Consider the following 19,944-nt stretch of genomic DNA (forward strand, 5'->3'; position numbering starts at 1 on the left):
AATTCGAGAAGCTATTTGTGTTCATGCTTGCAATCCCATGCCATTTATTACAGCAGGCTGAATGGGCATATATGATGCTCATTGAAAGATTTTAAAGAGTGTGTATAGGTGTAAGTAGGAATAACTTTTATGCACACTAAGGGGCTGATTTCTTTCCACAAATTGAACTAATTTATCAATCATTTCTCTTGAAAAAATCAAAGAGTTGTGACAAAGTCGAGGGTCAATTCTGTTTGTATGATTGGCACTCTGAAAATTCTATTTTATCAAATTTCTGCTGTGAAAACTCGACTTTCTCAGACTACCGGACAAAAACCCCTGACCTTTTCGGATTATCAAGTGCAGATGACGTGTCAAGAAACAACTTCAGGGACATCTGCCATTGACTCCTACATGACCTCAACAGGTTTGAGATGGCATATTTTCGTATTTGGATTTTTAGCAGCTTTGGGGTATGATCAATCTCTAAAAGTTTGAGGGTTTTTTCCACAAAAAAATTAAGTTTTCCCATAAAACCTTGACCAGAAAAAAAATCGAGGTGTAAAATGCACCCTAAGGGGGTTATTTATCAAAGTCCGAATTTAATAATGTAATGGCAATCTGGACCACTTCTCGATTCAGGGTATTCAAAGATTAATACCTGACCAGAGAGTAGTGGACCAAACTAAAAAATTGCTTTATTTAGCGACTAAGTGGATCTTTGTCCTAGCTACCAGGTCTCCGATGGGTTTAAATAGTGAATACAGTATGATGTATCCTGCTATTTTTAAGAGTTACTTTATTGTACTTGTAGAAATGGGTCTCTGGTGTTCTTTTCTAAGATTGTGTTGTTAGTTCTGTGAAATCTTCTATAATATTTTCCCTGTGTGATCCAGTATTTATTTTACCTTTTATTCTACATATTTTTTGTCTATGTGGTATATGAAGGTGGGTTTTTCCACCATTTTCAGTTGTTAACTTATAAGGTGTTTCATTAACTGCACCTTTTTGTAGAAGTTTGATACATGTATATATTTATAACATTTACTGTTCCTATATATCATTGCACAGTTACAGGGCTTACTATTTGTTCTTGTTGTTATGTATTTATGCATTTTGTACTTTGTATTTATATGACACCAGCATTTTAAACTAATCTCGGGTGTGTCAATATGTCACTCCACTCAGTTAGGGGTGTACAAAAATGGCCACTGATTACCTTTTCCTATTGACCCCTGTATTGACCTTTATCTAATTTTACTGGGTTGGAGTCTCATTTGATGCACCTGGGTAAAGTCATTTGGGATTGGGTGGATTGTTAATTGGAGTGTTTATCTGATTGGGTCACTGTTGTATAAATATTTGAGGCATGGCTCTATGAGTTTAGCCTATGATTAAGTGTTTGGAACACGAAACGCGTCAGGCTGTTTGACACAATAAACTCTTCACTTTTGAACATTTGCCTGGTGGAAGTTTTGCCTTTTTGAGTGCCTGCTCCATATTGGTCCGTCGGTTTGTCCGCCTCCCTGTGCTGAGGGCTCAGGGCGGTGCACCTGGGCCCCTTCCTTGATGTGGTGAGTAACCATTATACAAACAAGAGACCCTAACATCACAGAACCTTTTTCAAAGTCCGTATTTATCTCAATATTTTCTGAAAAAAACTCCGACCAAATCTGTACAGGTATTTTGTGCTTATTTATTAATACATTTTCCCGCCAATTTTAATTTGCGGGAAAAAAATCAGATTTTCACGATTTTTGGGGATTTTTCATCCAATTTTCGCTATTTTTTAGGATTTTTCACCCAAAAACTCTGAATTTTGCCCAAAAACTCAGAAAATTTTGGGGTATTGCCAAAAACCCAGTGCACATCAAATAAATCATTGGGACTTCTCCATATGCAACCTCGACAGGTCTGAGATGCCAGATTCTCAATTTCAGACTTTTCCCATCCTCGTGGTTTAATAAATTGCGAAAAATTTGTGATTTTTTTTAAAAGTCCGATTTTATAAAAAAAATCATGAATTTTTCATGATTTTTGCATTCAGAGTTAAGTAAATAACCCCCTAAGTGTTTTGCTGGTACATGTTTGTACACGAGCCCTGGTGTGCAGATTTAACCCAGTTTGTCTTAGTTCTGGTTAATAACTTTCAGATTTGCATTTAATATGCTCTAAAAATCACTTAAAGCATTTGCAGGTTAGAAGTTTCTCAGAGTTTAGTTTAGCTTGAGATATGAAAGTAATTTCTCCAACAATGCTGCAAGGCTGTTACAAAAATTGAATGAAATTACTCAGAGAAACTGGTGGTGTTCCCTCAAGAAATAGCAAATTATCTCCTCTGGATGATGCTGAACTGTGATTGTCTGTGTCAAAAGTCAAAGGATTATTGTACAGCATTCCTGTTAGCCAAGTTCGTTAGGATAGAGAACAACAATGAATCAATCATGTATGAAGGACGTGTTCACCCAAGTGGAGAGCCTTTGGTGAATAAATAGGCTTAATGGAAAATTCCAACAGCCTATTGATTAAAGTTGGCAGCAATGTTTCATATATACTTAGGGCAAATGATTTAGTACAGTGCTACGCAATATGTTGGCGCTATATAAATACATGTTAATAATAATAATAATAGTGTACCCTTGATTCCAAACCTTCAAATAAACCTACTGCACATTGACAGTATTATTGAATAATATGATTACTATTAGAAAATGACATGCCAGCTTGCTTAATTCCTTTTGATTTAATAAAATATGTGTATATATTAAATATATAAATATATGTAAGACCGCTAAATAGATTAAAACATAATTGAAAATGTTTAACTTTTCTATAAATGTTTGCTGCTATGGTCTACATCTTATAATATATTGTATCTATTAAATAAAGAATATTGCACTCATATCTAGGGGCACATTTACTAAGGGTCGAATATCGAGGGTTAATTAATCTGATAAATGTATTTGCCCATAACTAGCTATTATGTTAGACATCCAGTCACTCCAGCCTTTATACATTATGTTTTTGGCTAACTAACTATATTTAAAGGAGAAGGAAAGATACGGAGGTTTTTTATTGCCAATAGATTAGCTGTAATAGTGCAAGCTAGAATGCTATATTTATTCTGTAGAATGTTTTACCATACCTGAGTAAAAAGCTCTAGAAGCTCTCTATTTGTTTAGGATAGGAGCTGCAGTATTAATGTGGTGTGACATCACTTCCTGCCTGAGTCTCTCCCTGCTCTGGGCTCAGATTACAGTAGAGAAGGGAGGGGTGGGGGGAGAGGAGCAAACTGAGCATGCTCTTGCCCAGGGCAATGAGGTTTAAGCTGAAGGCAGGAAGTCTGATACAGAAGCCCATGTGTACACAATAGAAGGAAAGAAATGCAGTGTTTCTTTTGACAGGGGACTTAGAGCAACATTACTTTGGGGGTTTACTGGTATATTTAGATGGACCTTTCTGATAAGGCTTACTTAGTTTTAACCTTTCCTTCTCCTTTAAAAATATATATATATTTTGCACTGAAAGTAACTTTTAGGGGGTTATTTAATAAAATCCAATTTTGTCTCATGTTTTAAATACAAAAAAGTTGACCAAACTCTCATCCACAATTTTCCTTATTTGTCATTAAAATAAGTAGAATTTATCGATCAATTTTTTTCAGACTTTATTCCTGAAAGGCTTTATTTTTTGGGTTTTTGCCCAAAATTTTACAGATTATCTGGCTAAACTCAGAGCAAACCACAATATTTTCAAATTGGGATAGGGATATCTGCCACTGACTTATACATGACCTCAACAGGTCTGAGATTTTTTTCCACAAAATATTTTTTTATATAAATTTTAGAAAAAATAACCACCTTAGTATAATGTAGAGAATGATATTCTGAGATAATTTGCAATTGGTTTCCATTTTTTATTATTTATGGTTTTTGATGTATGACTAATTTCGCTTTTTATTTCATAGCTGTACAGTTTGCCATTCCAGCAATCTGGTTGTTAGGGCCCAAATTACCCTAGCAACCATGCATGTATTTAAATAAGAGATTGGAATATGAATAGGAGAGAGTCTAAAAAGAAAGATGAGTAATAAAAGTAGCAAGCGCAATAAATGTGTCTCCTTACAGAACATTTGTTTGCATATGGTGTCAGTGCCCCCCATTTGAAAGCTGGAAAGAGTCAGAAGAGGAAGAAAACTATTGAAAAAAAAATGGACAACTGAAAAGTTGCTTAGAATTAGCCATTCTATAACATACTAAAAGTTAACTCTAAGGTCAACCACCCTTTTAATAATTTTTGTCAGTGGTTTTGGTAATTCAATCCTGACAGTAAATTAATAAAAAATATATATATATTTTCTTAAATAAGAAAATACTGTAAAATAGGGAGAACAGGAACCACATTCTTTTCACAGCATTGTGTATATTGCTGTAATGTGCATTCTGTGACTGATACAGACATAATACATCTCCTCCAATGCTAGGTATTTCCTTTTTATACCCAGAAGCTCAAGAACTGCATATGTGTTTTTAAAGAAGAGATAACTACACTGTGCCAGGAACAAATGAAAATGGCGCGACTTCAGAATCAAAGGAAAGTGCTTTTGAACTGAGATAGCTGTTAGTTGTAATGAAAGCCTTCTGCATCCTAAAAAAAGTACTATGATAATGTGTCAGTTTATTTCAATGTGTGGCAGTAGAGGGGAAAACATTACATTGCCACATTGTGTTCAGTGACATATTGTCAAGGGTTGTCACAAAAATGAAAAACAACAACACACAGAGGTGTGAAAGTGAGATCTAGTCACAATGGTACCACAATGTTACCATAATGACTGCATCACACCTTCACACTTTTTTTAAAGAAATACTAACAACAGAAATTAAACTCTCTTTTACATCTATCATAATATTGCCTTTGAAAGCTACTTATAACTTTGCCATAAAGTATTTGTACAATGCTTTTATATTACCTGTCTGATGCCCCATATTCCTCTATGAAGGGGCTGGGATACTTGTGCAGCAGAAGTCCGTTAGCTTTAGAAACTCTAACTGACAATCTGTAATGGGACAGTCAGGTTGGCAAAACAGTCAGGTTTACAAACTTCAACTAACAAGTACATACAAAATAAACATCTCAGCAAAAAACGAACAACATGACCTGTAGTTAACTTTTAGGGGCAGATTTATCAAGGGTCGAAGTGAAAATTCGAATAAAATTTTTTTTTGTGTACTAGGGAATAGTCCAAATTCGATTCGAATTTAAAAGAAATTCGAATATCGAAATTTATCCTGTCCTGTCTCTTTAAAAATTCGACTTCGACCATTGCTGTTTTAGCCTATGGAGGACCTCCTAGAACCTATTTAGAATCAATTGGTAGACTTTGAAAAATTGAAGGTTTTTTTTAAAAAAAACTTTGTTTCGAATTTGATTCGTACGATTTGAATTCAAACGAAAATGGCCTATTCGAATTTTTATTTTATTCGAAATTCGACCCTTCTTGATAAATCTGCCCCTTTATGTACATTCATAATTTTAAAAGTAATTTTTTAGTGTCAGCATCACTTTAAGTTTTGGTTAACATCTTCCTGGATAGTTCAATGGAACTACCATTGTTGGTATTTATTTTTTGTGCCAAGAACCCCTTGCAATAACTCTATCCAAAACCACCTACCTTGGTTTGTAAAGACACTATTCAGCAGCACCCGTCTGCAAGGCCCCCCGCTGTCCCGCCGGCCCAGTCCGACCCTGCCCCTCTGCTCCTACCCTCATAGAAGCTCAAGTAGAAACATTGGTCAGTCAGAGTATTTTCTTTTTTTTTCATTTTTAGGCAACCAGGTTCAGGGAAGGTTAGCCTCCCCAAGCCTTAATGAAAATCTGCCTATGTCAAACAGGAGTACAAGCTAAAGCTTCTAAACATAACATATGGAAAACCTGTAGGTAAAAATTGATGATGTTCAGTTGTGGAATGCACAATAAAGACTGAATAGCAGGTATTCTGCTCCTTGCTGTTTCTTGATTTGCCAATTTAAAACATTGAAGTTAATCCTGTGGTTGCCCGTGACGGAGCACCAGTGAGAATCAAGAATATCCAACTAATGCTGGGTGCATGTGTGTTACCTTTAAATGTGATTGTACCAATTGTACTAGTTTCATAAAATTATGAAACAAATACATAAAACATGTTTCTGTCTCATACAGATTCTTTATTGAGGGCAGATAACAATGAAGAATAACAGGTAAAAGAAAATACAGAACAGTACACAATTATAAATGCATTCAACACATTCAATATCATCTGATATTATTTCTATTTTAGTATGAGACATGAGCAAACTTAAAGGAAATCTCCAATGACCATCCAGCTATTACCAACCCCCACCCATGTTAAAGTATAAATAATGCCTGTCACTTATAAAGTACAGGGCAGGGTGCAAAGTTCAAAAAAATCAGTGCACACTGCCATGCATTTTGCCATATATTTAAAGGCTGGTGTGACTGGATGTCTAACATAACAGAACAGAACACTACTTCTGGCTTTGCAGCTCTCTAACTCTGAGTTAGTTAGTGACTTTAAGGGGGGCCACATGGAACATAACTGTTCAGTGAGTTTGCAATTGATCCTCAACATTCAGCTCAGATTCAAAATCAATAGTTATGACCCATGTGCACCCCCCTCAAGTCACTGATTGGTTACTGCCTGGTAACCAATCAGTGGAAAGCAAGAGAGCTGCAAAGCAGGAAGTAATGTTCTGGCTATAATGTTGCACATCCAGTCACTCCAGTCTTTATACATTACATTTTTGTCTAACTAAATATATTAGAAATATTTTTTGCACAGCCTATCTATTTACCCAGTTTTTATTTTTATAATAAACAATTCCTTTAATAGATACATCCATTTCTATTACCTCTGTGTACCAGGACACAGTACATTACCCTCTACCCTGTGGTGAAATCACTGCAGACAGAGCAACCTCAGCGAGCATTAAGATGTAAAAAATGAGTGTAGATAAAACAAAGGTGTTTCTACTTATTGACAACTGTAATAAAAAAATATGGCAGGATAAAAGAACATTCACACACCATCAATTATGCAAAGACATTGCATCCTAGAAAAGCATGATAAGAATATCTGCCACAGAAAAAGAAAACAGTTTGAGGCACATTAGCATTTTAATTATGGTTGGAAATTAACAGTTTAGAAGACCATTAACATTATTTACTCCGAGAGGTGGAAAACAATGCTGCCTGGTCATCTATCTAGGTAAAAATACTCTGCAAAAAAGGAGATAAACCAGATATATACAACAGACTGTCCCAAGAGACACATTCAATATCATCTGATATCATTTCTGTTTTGGTATGAGACATGAGCAAACATAACTGAAATCTTCAATCACCATTCAGAAATTACCAACCCCCACCCATGGTAAAATATAGATAATGCCAGGCACTTAGAGAGTGCAGGACAGGCTGCAGAGTGCTCAAAAAAGTCCTTCTGTTTCTGGGCTTGGCAAACACAAGGCTGTAAACCAAAAATGATCCTCTCTAGAATATATTTGGGAAGCAAAACAAAATACTGTAATTTGCATGATATTTTTAGGCAGAACTGCTAGGTGAATTGTTTGAGTTCAACGTTTGCCCAGGTGCAATAACCCAGAGCAACCAATAACATTGGTTGCTTTTAAAAAGCTGTCCTCTGGAACTAACAGACCAAAGAGTTAGGATGTAAAGGTACACAGCTTTATTATGCACATATAACAAAATTATTACCAAGATATAACAGTAAACAATTAACTTATATAACTTAATTATCAACATTATAAATTAGATTTTGCATAATAACCATGATTTATCTTGGAATCCCTGTTAGCTAACACAGAGTAACTATGTGCCATGCCAGCCATCTTCTTCAGCCACATGAAAAGGAAAAGTAAGAGCAGGCATTCGTAAAGTGCACCCATCTCCTCACTGCCCTCACTGTGAAGAACCTGCTTTAAATGGAAGTTATTTCCCTCTAGTCTGAAGGGATGGCCTTTGGTGTGGTGATCATCTTTGTGGGTAAAAAGTTACACTGCTATTTGTCTAAAATGCCCTGTAATGTATTTGTAAAGTGTAATCACGTTCCCTCTCGTGTCTTTTTTCCAGAGAAAACAACCCAAATTTTCACAGTCTACCATCATAATTCAAGTCTTACATCCCACTAACTGGTTTGGTGGCATTTCCCTGCACTCTCTCCAGCTCATTTATATCCCTCTTAAGGACTGGAGTCCAAAACTGCACTGCATACTCCAGGTGAGACCTTACCAAGGACCTATAAAAGGCAAAATTATGTTTTCATCCCTTGAGGTTGTTACCTTTTTTTATGCAAGACAGACTATTTGCTTTAGTGGCCACAGTATGACACTTCCCAGAATTAGACAACGTGTTATATACAAAAACCCCTAGATCATTCTTAGTTAAGGAAACTCCCAATGCACTGGCATTTAGAATTTCCTCATGTGTGAACCATGCATCATTAGTTGTATTACTAGAATTGGGACTATTAGGAAGGAAACCTTCACTAACTTGTTCCTCATTTGTGTAGACAGGCATTAAATAACAGTTCAGAATCTCTGCTTTTTTTCTGTTCTTATTAAACAGCTGACCCCCCTCTGATTTTAAGGGTCCCACCCCTTCCTACTTTTTTTACTATTTACATATTTAAAAAATAAATTTGGATTCTTTTTACTGCAATAACTTTTCCATTCTTTTCCATTTCCATTCTTATCTTAGCTTGTCTGATTTATTGGCCTCCTTGTACCTGATAAATGTCCCAGTTAACTTGAAAGCCTTAAAATCACGTCTTTTCTCACCCACCTCAACACCAACACTTCTATTAAACCACAAAAATTTTGTTTTGAAATGGTGTTCCTTGCTTCCAAGCAGAATATACTGACATGTATATTTATTAAGCAGCATTTTAAAGCTGTCCCATTTTTGTTCTGTGTTCAACCCTGTGAAAAGCCTGTCCCACTAAATATGTTGCAGAGATGCCCTTATACTGTTTGCACGTCTAAAATTTTGTGTTTTAGTTACTCCCTTATAGAGTTGCCTTTGGAACATAATCTCAAAGGAGACCATGTTCTGATCACTATTCCATAAATGCTCACCCACACAAATGTTAGAGATGAGTTCAGTATTATTAGTTATTATAAGGTCCAAGAGAGAGAGTTATTCCTAGTAGGTTCTTGAACGAGCTGGAATAAAAAGTTGTCATTCAGCATATTTACAAACCTACTAGCTTTTTTCATCTAGGCAACCCCATTACCCCAGTCAATGTCTGGATAATTGAAGTCACCCATAATAATAACTTGACCTAGTTGCAAAGCCGCTTTTATTTGCAAAAGTAGCTGATGGCTTCATTCTCGTCACTTATACAAAGTGGTTTATAGCATACACCAGTGATAATTTTCCTTGTAACCCTTTGCCCAGTTGAAATCTCTACCCAGAGGGATTTACAACCTCCCCAGTGCCATCCCTGGTTATTTCTTTAGCGCATGGCTTTATTTCAGACTACATGCAAACACACTCCTCCATCCTTTTAATCTCGATGTCCTTCATTAAAAAGATGTAACCATTTAAAGTCACAGCCCAATCACATGTTTCATCCCACTAGGTCTCAGTGATACCAATTATATCATAATTTTTAGAGCATGTAATTAACTCTAGGTCTCCCATTTTACCTGACAAACTCTGTGCATTTGCCAGCATACAGTGGAGGTTACTACTATTCCTTTTGAAATTTACATGACTTAATAGAGAATTATATCTTGATTTAGTATTAGTCTCACTCCTTCCCCATGACCCCTTACTAATCCCATTGCCCCTTCTACCCTAGCTTTCCCATAATTCTTTATCTCACCCAACCCCCCCTGCCTAGTTTGAACACTCCTCCAGACTCTTAGCCATTCTTTCCCCTAGCACAGTGGACCCTCTTCCATTGAGATGCAATCTGTCATGACTATATGGCTTGCACCCCCAAGGAAAAATCAGCCCAGTGCTCTAGGAACCCAAATAAGTGTTAGTGAATGATTCCTCTGCTATCTCCTATTTAGGACAAAGAAAAATTATTTTCAGATGTACTGAACCTTTGATTTTTAAAGAAGAACTGCAAACACAACCATCAATATTTGTGCCCATAAGTAAGGGAAAAAAGCAGAGCTGTGGAGCAGGGTGAATGGTTGTTATGTTTGTATGCGGGGGCTGCCATCAGCTCTCTGCTCCTGCTTCATATGTTCTTTCTTCTGGTTAAGACCGCAAAAAAGTTTAAAGGCATTTTAAAGTTCAAAGTGTATATTACACTGTAACACAATGCATAAAAATAAAGTACCGTATATACTCGAGTATAAGCCGAGTTTTTCAGCATCCAAAATGTGCTGAAAAAGTCTACCTCGGCTTATACTCGAGTCAGTGGGCAGTAGCTGAGATTGCAGTCACTTTTAATCATTCCTATACCAACAGTTCGCTTGGGGAGAGACTGCAATATCACACAGCGCCCTCTGTAGGTTATATGAAAGAATAACAGTGCGCCCTCTGTTAGTTATATGAAAGAATAACAGTGACTGCAATATCACACAGCACCCTCTGTTGGGTATATGAAAGAATAAAAGTGACTGCAATATCACACAGCACCCTCTGTTGGGTATATGAAAGAATAACAGTGACTGCAATATCACACAGCACCCTCTGTTGGTTATATGAAAGAATAACAGTGACTGCAATATCACACAGCGCCACCTGTTGGTTATATGAAAGAATAACAGTGCGCCCTCTTTTGGTTATATGAAAGAATAACAGTGACTGCAATATCACACAGCGCCCTCTGTTGGTTATATGAAAGAATAACAGTGACTGCAATATCACACAGCACCCTCTGTTGGGTATATGAAAGAATAACAGTGACTGCAATATCACACAGCACCCTCTGTTGGTTATATGAAAGAATAACAGTGACTGCAATATCACACAGCGCCACCTGTTGGTTATATGAAAGAATAACAGTGCGCCCTCTGTTGGTTATATGAAAGAATAACAGTGACTGCAATATCACACAGCACCCTCTGTTGGGTCCGGTTGATTGCTGGGGGGGTCGCTTTGGCGGAATGTGCGCTGCTGGGAGACATGGCTGTAGTTGTGTCTAGGCTTATACTTGAGTCAATAAGTTTTCCCAGTTTTCGTAGGTAAAATTAGGTACCTCGGCTTATACTCGGGTCGGCTTATACTCGAGTATATACGGTATGTTTGGATTAATTTCTATCCATTTCTACTAACTTGATGGAGGTTTTCTGGTTTTAGCGAATACCTTTATTGTTTCAGTTCAGCTTATTAAAAAATATTCTAAAACAAACATTGTATAGAAGCAAGTGAGAAAATGTCAATGCATTGTCTGTGTAATGCATTCCCTGTTTTTTTATTTTGAATGTGGGATTTTTATCCTACAATTCCAGCTTGTTGTGAAAATATTGCTTTAACCTAATTCATTAGGCACAAGTCCACTGCAAGTATTTTTATATGGATCCTATCTGAGGCCTCTGATGAAGCTTTTGGACAGCGAAACTAGTCAGGTCATTACAAGGAGAGGGAATACGGCTACCTGATTTCTCGTGGACTGAACATCAAAAACCACCTAAATGTTGGGACCGGAAAGTGATTGTTTTAAAGCACAATGTAAGCGCATTATTTTTCTGGGACTGGGAAGCAATTTTTTAAAAACACAGTGTAAGAGCATTTCTTCTGATTTTATAAACAATAAAAGTTTTTTACGCTATGATCGATGCACCTCTGTTTTAAATCATTGATAGATTGCTGCTAATGATCCAGGTGGAGTTTCTGGAGTCTCCTGGTTAAAAACAAAAACATTGTATTATTGCTGTTGTAAAGAGGTTAAACTACAAACTTGCAGGGGTATAGCTATTGTATGAATAGATCCATTTGTGGATGTAAATCTTATTTATATCCTTATATCTTACATACTGTATAAGATGTAAATCATTCCATTAATAGTAACTATTATTCCCAATCAGCCCCATTACTTTATACCACTTCTTTTCTGCTTTCCTGCAGAGTATCACCAGATTATCCGGGGTAAGAGCAATGATATAAGAGACTGTTAGATCAGTGCTCTCCTCTGGGAATATTGTGATGTTCCAATGGGGAGCACTGAACTTACAGCTCTCATGTCAAAAATGTGGTTACAAACTTTTGGAGCTGGGCACACTAGAAAAGGCTTGGAATTGGCTGGGGTGGACAGATCCAGGAATCTAATAAAAAATTAACTTTGGTAATGATAGTAATAACAGTAAATATGGACAATATTTAAAGGACAACTAAACCCCCCTCATAGCCAAAAGTCCCCACTGGCCCCCCTCCCGGCCTCCACCCTGCATAGTGCCACACCAGAAGAAATCTCACATCTGGTGACACTGACCTGTACATAGAATAGTTCATCCTTGCACAGGGGCGCTATGTTTGCCAGCCTCTGCATCTTCTTAAAGTGTGTGCCACCACTTTTGGTGTATGCGCAGTTGAACCTGGAAAGCTCAGTAAATTACCAAAAAGAAAGAAGAGGATCTGGAAGATATTGAAGCTAGCAAACATGGTGCCCTGAGCTCTGCTCACTATTCTGCATATATATAGGTCAGTGTCGTCAGAGGAGACACCCATTCCAGTACAACCCAGATTCAGTGAGAAAACAGCAAGGGGGCAAGTGTAGGGGGTGAACAGGGGTACCCAGCTGCACAGGAGAATCTAACATACAGTATAAGGACTGTTTGATACCAACTCCTGTATTGCTTACCAGGCAGATGATGCTGTGGGCTTCCTCTATGGGTTCCTCTTGGTTGAGTGATAAAAAGGTGGTGTTACTTTATGCAATTAAAGACCTATCTTTCAATAGTAGTTATCACTAAAGGAGTATGGTTAGTCTTGGAAAAATATGCTTTTGATTATATATAACTAATATGAGTAAATATGATATAATAATAATGTATGTATGTATGTATGTATATTTTTATTTGTAAAGCGCTCCTTGAGGGCAAAGCACTGTACAATAAAACAATAAATTAGTAGTAACAAACAAGGGGTCATTGGAATAAAAAGTAACAATAAGTGCATTATTAGAATACAATTCACATAAATATAAAATATAATTACAAATCAGATTAAGTGCTCAGTGTCAAGGAAACAAAAGGCTAGAGGACCCTACCTCGTAGGGCTTACAGTCTAAATGGGAGGGTAACATACAGACACAATTCAGAGGGGTATTCCGGTGCTGTGGGTTACAGTTTGTTACACTGTTATACAAGTGCCAGTTCAGGTGTTATCCAGGTGCTCCCAGCGGTGAGTTTTGTTTTAAAAACATTGAAGGAGGATTCTCTCCTGAGAGATTCAGGAATGGCATTCCAAATATAAGGAGTCACAAGAGAGAAGGGTTTGATACGGGAAACAGCAGTAGTAGTGGGGGGTACAACCAAGCGGTTGCTCTGAGAGGAGCGGAGGTTTCGGGCAGGAACATATAGAGAGACAAGAGATGAGATGTAGTTAGGTGCAGAGGAATGAAGTGCTTTGAAGGTTATGAGGATAAGTTTATAAGTTATTCTTTGTTTTATAATAAGCCATGATAAGGACTTCAGCAGCGGAGGGGCCTGTACCCTTTTGGATGAGAGGAGGATTCTTGCAGCAGTGTTTAATACAGACTGTAGAGGGGAGAGATGGGAGTTAGGGAGGCCAGTTAGTAGAAGGTTACAGTAATCTAGTCTGGATAGGATGAGAGCATGCATGAGCGTCTTGGATGTATCAGGTGAAAGGAAGGGACGGATTTTGGCAATATTGCGTACGAAAAAGTGACAGGTTTTGACAGTGGTGTTAATATGATCAGAGAAGGAGAGAGAGGAGTCAAAGATTACCCCCAGACAGTGAGCTGAGTTGACAGGATTAATGAGCATGCCATCAATAGAGATAGTAAATAGAGGAGTAGGACCAGGCTTAGGTGGAAAGATGATAAGTTCAGTCTTTGTTATGTTGAGTTTGAGGTGGCGCTGGTTCATCCAATTTGAGATAGCCAGGAGGCAGTTAGAGATCTGAGCCTCTGTTTCAGCTGTTAATGAAGGGGTGGATAAATATATTTGGGTGTCATCAGCATACAGATGATAATTACAGCCAAATGAATGGATAAGATCTCCCAAAGACAGAGTGTACATGGAGAACAACAGCGGACCAAGTACGGAGCCTTGCGGCACCCCCACATTAAGTGGAACTGGAGTAGAGGGTTTGTTATCATAGGAGACAGTGAATGATCGGTTAGAAAGGTAAGAAGAGAGCCAAAATGCAGCCTGGTTATGGATGCCAAGCGAATAGAGAATCTGCATCAGGAGAGAGTGATCAACTGTATCAAATCCAACAGATCATGGGTGTGTAGAAAGTTAGTAATACGGGAGAACACAATACGCTCTAGGAGTTTAGAGGCAAGTGGTAAAAGGGAGACAGGACGGTAATTTGATAGACAGGCTGGGTCAAGCGTGGCCTTTTTAAGAATAGACTTTACACAGGCCTGTTTGAAAGGAGAAGGGAAGGTTCCAGAAGCTAGAGAAGAATTGAAGATGTGAGTAAGTAGTGGGGTAAGCTCTGCAACACAGTGTTTGAGCAGAGAAGAAGGCATAGGGTCAAGAGGGCAAGTTGTGAGCGGGGAGGACAAAAGAAGCTTGGAGACTTCAGACATTGTTACCAGAGGGAAAGAATTAAGACATGCAGAAGGGGGCTTAGGAAGGAGGAACTGGTTTACATTAGTAGAGGTAGGGATCTGATTGCGGATGGACTCTACTTTGTCTTTATAAAAATCAGCAAAGTCCTGAGGAGAGTGTGTCTGGTTGACTGATACTGTTGATGAGGGATGGAGAAGAGTATTGAATAGAGAAAACAGGCGTCGTGGGTTGGATTTGTGATTGTTTATAAGGGTACTGTAGTACTCTTGTTTGGCTTTTGACAAGGCAGAATTGAGGCAAGACAATAGAAATTTATAGTGAATAAAGTCTGCTTGCATACGGGATTTTTTACATATACGTGCAGGGTCAGTATATGGATTTATTCTGATAATAATGCAAAGGCCACATGGTTATCCTTTTGACAGGAGTGAGAATGAGATCATCATCAACAAAGAAAATGGTTTTAACAATAAAGTCAATGCCCTTATAAAATGTGTCATCTATGGAGTTGGTAATGGATTATTCTGTAGCCGAATGTCACTATTAAAAGGCATTAAAAGTAAGGAAGGTGCCCATGGTTATCAAGTCATGGACAAATAATATGATTAAATATTATATTATAATGATGACTAAATAAATGCAGGGTCAGTATAGGGATTTATTCTGATAATAATGCAAAGACCAATAAGTTATCCCTTTGACAGGAGAGAATGAGATTTCATCATCAACAAAGAAAATGGTTTTAACAATAACTTCAATTCCGTAATGAAATGTGTCATCTATGGAGCTGTAGCCGAATGTTACTGTTAAAAGGCATTAAAAGTAATGATGTCCATGATCATCAAGTCATGGACAAATAATTATTATTCAGATTAGAAATAATGGGGAAATGTTGTCAATTATTAAAAAACTGGCTACATCCAGTTTACCCAGTGTTTAATCACAAAAAAGTAATGAGTAAATAGTAAAACTATAATTTTCTAAATTATATAAATCCACCTTCCCTTAGTTAATAGAAAACACTTAAATATGCAGATAGCAGTATGCTTTTTAAAGAAAAACGTTTAATTTTTAGATTTGGTGAAACTGAATTTAGACCCTTAAAATATCAAGATATTATTGGGAGTTATTAGCAATCTAAAAATGGTAATGAGGATTTGATGTTTGGGTCAGTAATCTGTAGTTACTGATTCAGCATTAAGACATAGTTGGTGCAAAAACAATGAAGAATATCCACAATACTAAAGCCAAATCATAGAACATATATAAACAGAAAAAGCTAGTGACTGTAGCACAATACACAGATATATTGAGGCACAGTGAACAATCTATCTCAAAATGTTCAGTATCAGCAACTGTCAGTGGGTCACAAATAGAGCAACGTTCAGAGATCATCCAGTTTGAGGACAAGTTTATCCCACTATGAAGTTATTCACTAAATGAAATACTGTATATGTTTTAGCAAAAAAACCAATGTCATTAACTTGCGGAAGCAAAGGCATTTGAAAATTGCTTTCCAAATTATGATTGCATGAAATTATTTCTGTGGTGACAAAAACAAACCATTTAGTAATCCAGTACTTTGGACTGACCTATCACAGGTCAGGAGTGGAGAGTCTACATCCGCATATTATTGCCTGCCCCAACCTTGGCCTGTCTGTCTACTTGAATATGGCACTCTCTTGATATTCTTTAAAAATGCCTTTATTTATAACCTGGTATAGATCATAGGCTGACTTTAGCTCAATACTGTTTTGTGATTAGGACAATAAATATTATAGACATTGGGCAACTAGTGATGAGCTTCAACCCCTCAAGGCATGATCATTGCCACTGACATCTCAACCCTGATAAAAAGATGTATTTAAATGAAAGAAAATATTTTCCAAGATTTTGCACATGATTGTTCTACTTACCAGTGGGACCCTCAACCCTATATTTGAGGAGAGGTTTCATAGTGTGCCCACATGTAAAATGATTACTGACATTTTGTCAACAAACATATAAAGGCAGATTTAAGGCAGAAATAATCAAACTTGATATTCTTGATGAATCCCAGCAGCAGTATAATTTGTTTCTATAGATTTTTTTATTGCTCACAAATGATAAATTTTTCTTAGCAGCAATAAAAAAATATCCCCGCTGCTGAATAATTTTTTTAGTTGCCATTTTCTCATCTAACTCATATGCATCCTGAATAAATTAATCCAGGTTAATAGTATTGACCTTTCTTTTGTAGTTTTGGGGTTTAAACTGGCTTTTAATTTTAGGATTTGAAAATGAAAGCTCTGCCAATATCTGATTAATCATACATTGATACCAGTTCATTATTTCTCACTGCATTTTAATATTAAAAAGGCCATTAATGACTATTAATACCAGAATAGCACAAACAAGTGCAAGACATAATTTGCCTGAAATTACACATAATTTTAGTAACCACAAATACCCATCTAAAATTAGCATAGGGAATGTGATGTAATTTAATGTACATAATATAATTGCATGTACATAATGAAATTTCTGCCATTGTATCATGCATATTAAATAAAAATAGACAATGCACCACTATTGCATGTATAAAATACCAGCATGGGGAATGTCACAATTATGGCATGAATGACCAAGTACAACAACTTACAGTATATTTTTTTTCATACAGTTGAACTGGAAAATTTACAATTGTGAATTAAAGTCATAAAGCAATGATGTACATTATGTGTGATATTGAAGGATGTAGATAATGGGATGTTAAACTGGCTGCTGTATCTTTATACTTTTATTTTGCCAAACACGATTGGCAAATTATTATTGGAGAAAAATTGCAATGGCACACATAATAATTGCAGTATTTTCTCAATGTTGTAATCACCCCAGGCAAAACCCACAAATGTACACCAGTGCATAGTTCATACACCAAAACCTGTCATGCTTGCATTTTGGTAAAGTGATGATGTCCTGCCTAATTTCCATTTTTGGAGCAAAATTGTATCACTGTCTCCATTGTACACATTAGGGGACTATTTATCTATTTACACAAGTGCAGGGTGCAAAGTGCAATTTCGGATGCAATTCACCACGTTTTTCCCCACGAATGTAATGTAACATTTTTTCCCTAAAATTCCAGCTTAATTGCTTGTATTGATATAAATGAGTGCAATTGCTGGGAGTAGGTTTCTGCCCAAGAATATTCGAATACAGCACCTACAGCAAGCAGAGTATAGTATTTGTCTATGCACAGTACATAAATAGTCACCATCCAAAGACCAAAAGTGTAGGAAATGGTATCAGGCAGTAAGTTGCTCAAAAGCCGAGAAGCCACAATGCCAGGATGAGTTGCCATTGGCCACAATGAGTTGTACTGGCAAGAATGCATTAACTGTACATAGAATCAGCAGATTGTGAATAATTAATTGTACATACTGTATGGCTCAACATGGCTCAACATGGCACATACTTTTTCCATTGTAGTGTATGTGTAATTCATGTTGCACCTTAATGCATGTTCTATTTGTAAATATACACACACAGTACAGTTTTGGCTACAATACATAAAAATGGATGTCTGTGCCAGGAGCATCTGCCTAAGACCATTCCATCTATATTATATTTACTGTTTCACTCATGGTACAAAAAACAAATTTTCTACCCATAAAAGCATCATCACCTCATATATTCAACTTCTGTCCCAGCCTTAGACTTCCCATTATGAGGGAAGATCTGTTGCATGAAGATGCTACCAGTAGCTCCCCATCTTCTTTTTTTCTGGATTCCTCCTGATAGGAAGGAGAAATTAACAATATACAGTGCACAGTGTGTACAGGGCTGATTAGTAATTAATTCAGATCCATGCATTCTGCAAAAAAACTTATCATGTATTATCCCTGGCATTAAATACCTTGCAGTTAGCAGTGCTGCACTCTTTACTTTCCTGTGGAATTGTAATCCAGCACACAGTGTGTAGCCCTTTAAATATGAATACATGGTAACTATTACCCCTTACCCCACTGTGCTTCTGTCCCTATTGTATCTGTAGCTAGAATCATTTTCTTTACCTATCTCAACTTAATTTAATAGTGTTATAGAGCATGGCATCTCATACAACTGTGCATTATTTTCTCAGGTCTTTCCTTTTAGAAAGCCAAAACCATACTGACTCTTGCTGATTGAGAGCAAACTTTTATATCCAAGGGTTCCAGTATGCTTTGAATCTGAATGACATCACACATTTTAAAAATTAAACAAATATTCAAGTGTCTCTAATAATGGTCTATCCTGATGCCTCTTCATTATTTAGAATGGCATATAATAAATAACATCAGAAACTGTGGCTTCTGGCTCTCAGCTTCGGGCAAAATCCTCTCTGCATTGCTCTCAAAGGGGCACATTCACTAAAGGGCAGATTGTCGCCAGCGACTGCTTTGCACACATCGCACCGCTTCACTAGGTGCAAATTCAATACCACTACGCTAATTCACTTATATGCGAAGTTGCGCCCTGGGCGCCAAACTCTGGTGACTATTTGCTAGCATTACTTCAACAATGCGAGCATTTCATAGCTAAGATGTGCTAGCGTTTATTTAAAGTTGTATTATAAATGTTGGTGCAAATGCTTGAAGTTACCACTTTTTATGACAAATGTCCAGGGAACCTTAATAAAGACAAGAGAATTGATATAATGCCCTACACATAAGCCCACTGTAGAATTAATGTTCTATATGTTAGGAAATGTCTGGAGAAAACCCAAAAAAAAAGTCGTCAGGGTTTTTTTGAACTTTAATGCATTTTCGGCACACAGAATATGTTGTAATTAACAGAAGATTAAGGAAGGTCTAGCTTCTTTTAAGCACTTCATCTTGTCTGAGATGGCAAAGTCAAATCTGGCAAAAGAGGTTCAGTAAAATCCACACTTTACTGAATTTGCAGAGTAAAGACTATTCGCTAGAGCGAAAAGTCCCCATGGCAAAAGAGTGCTAATGAACGCTAGCAATGGTCTCTTTAACTAGCAAATTGACGCCTGCGCCTGTTAGTGAATTAGCGATGTCCCTGCGGATATGCTTTCTGGAAAGTCGATAGCGTTAGCCATTTCGGCCTTTAGTAAATCTGCTCCTAAGAGCACTCATGGAACAGAAGCCAAGTTCCTGCAGCCATCAACTAAAGAGTTTACACTTTGTGTATATATTGCTGGCATTTAGAATCTGGGGAGAGGGTGTGTAGCATT

Source organism: Xenopus laevis, chromosome 7L (genome assembly GCF_017654675.1).
Source record: "Xenopus laevis strain J_2021 chromosome 7L, Xenopus_laevis_v10.1, whole genome shotgun sequence".
In the NCBI taxonomy this organism is placed as follows: domain Eukaryota; kingdom Metazoa; phylum Chordata; class Amphibia; order Anura; family Pipidae; genus Xenopus; species Xenopus laevis.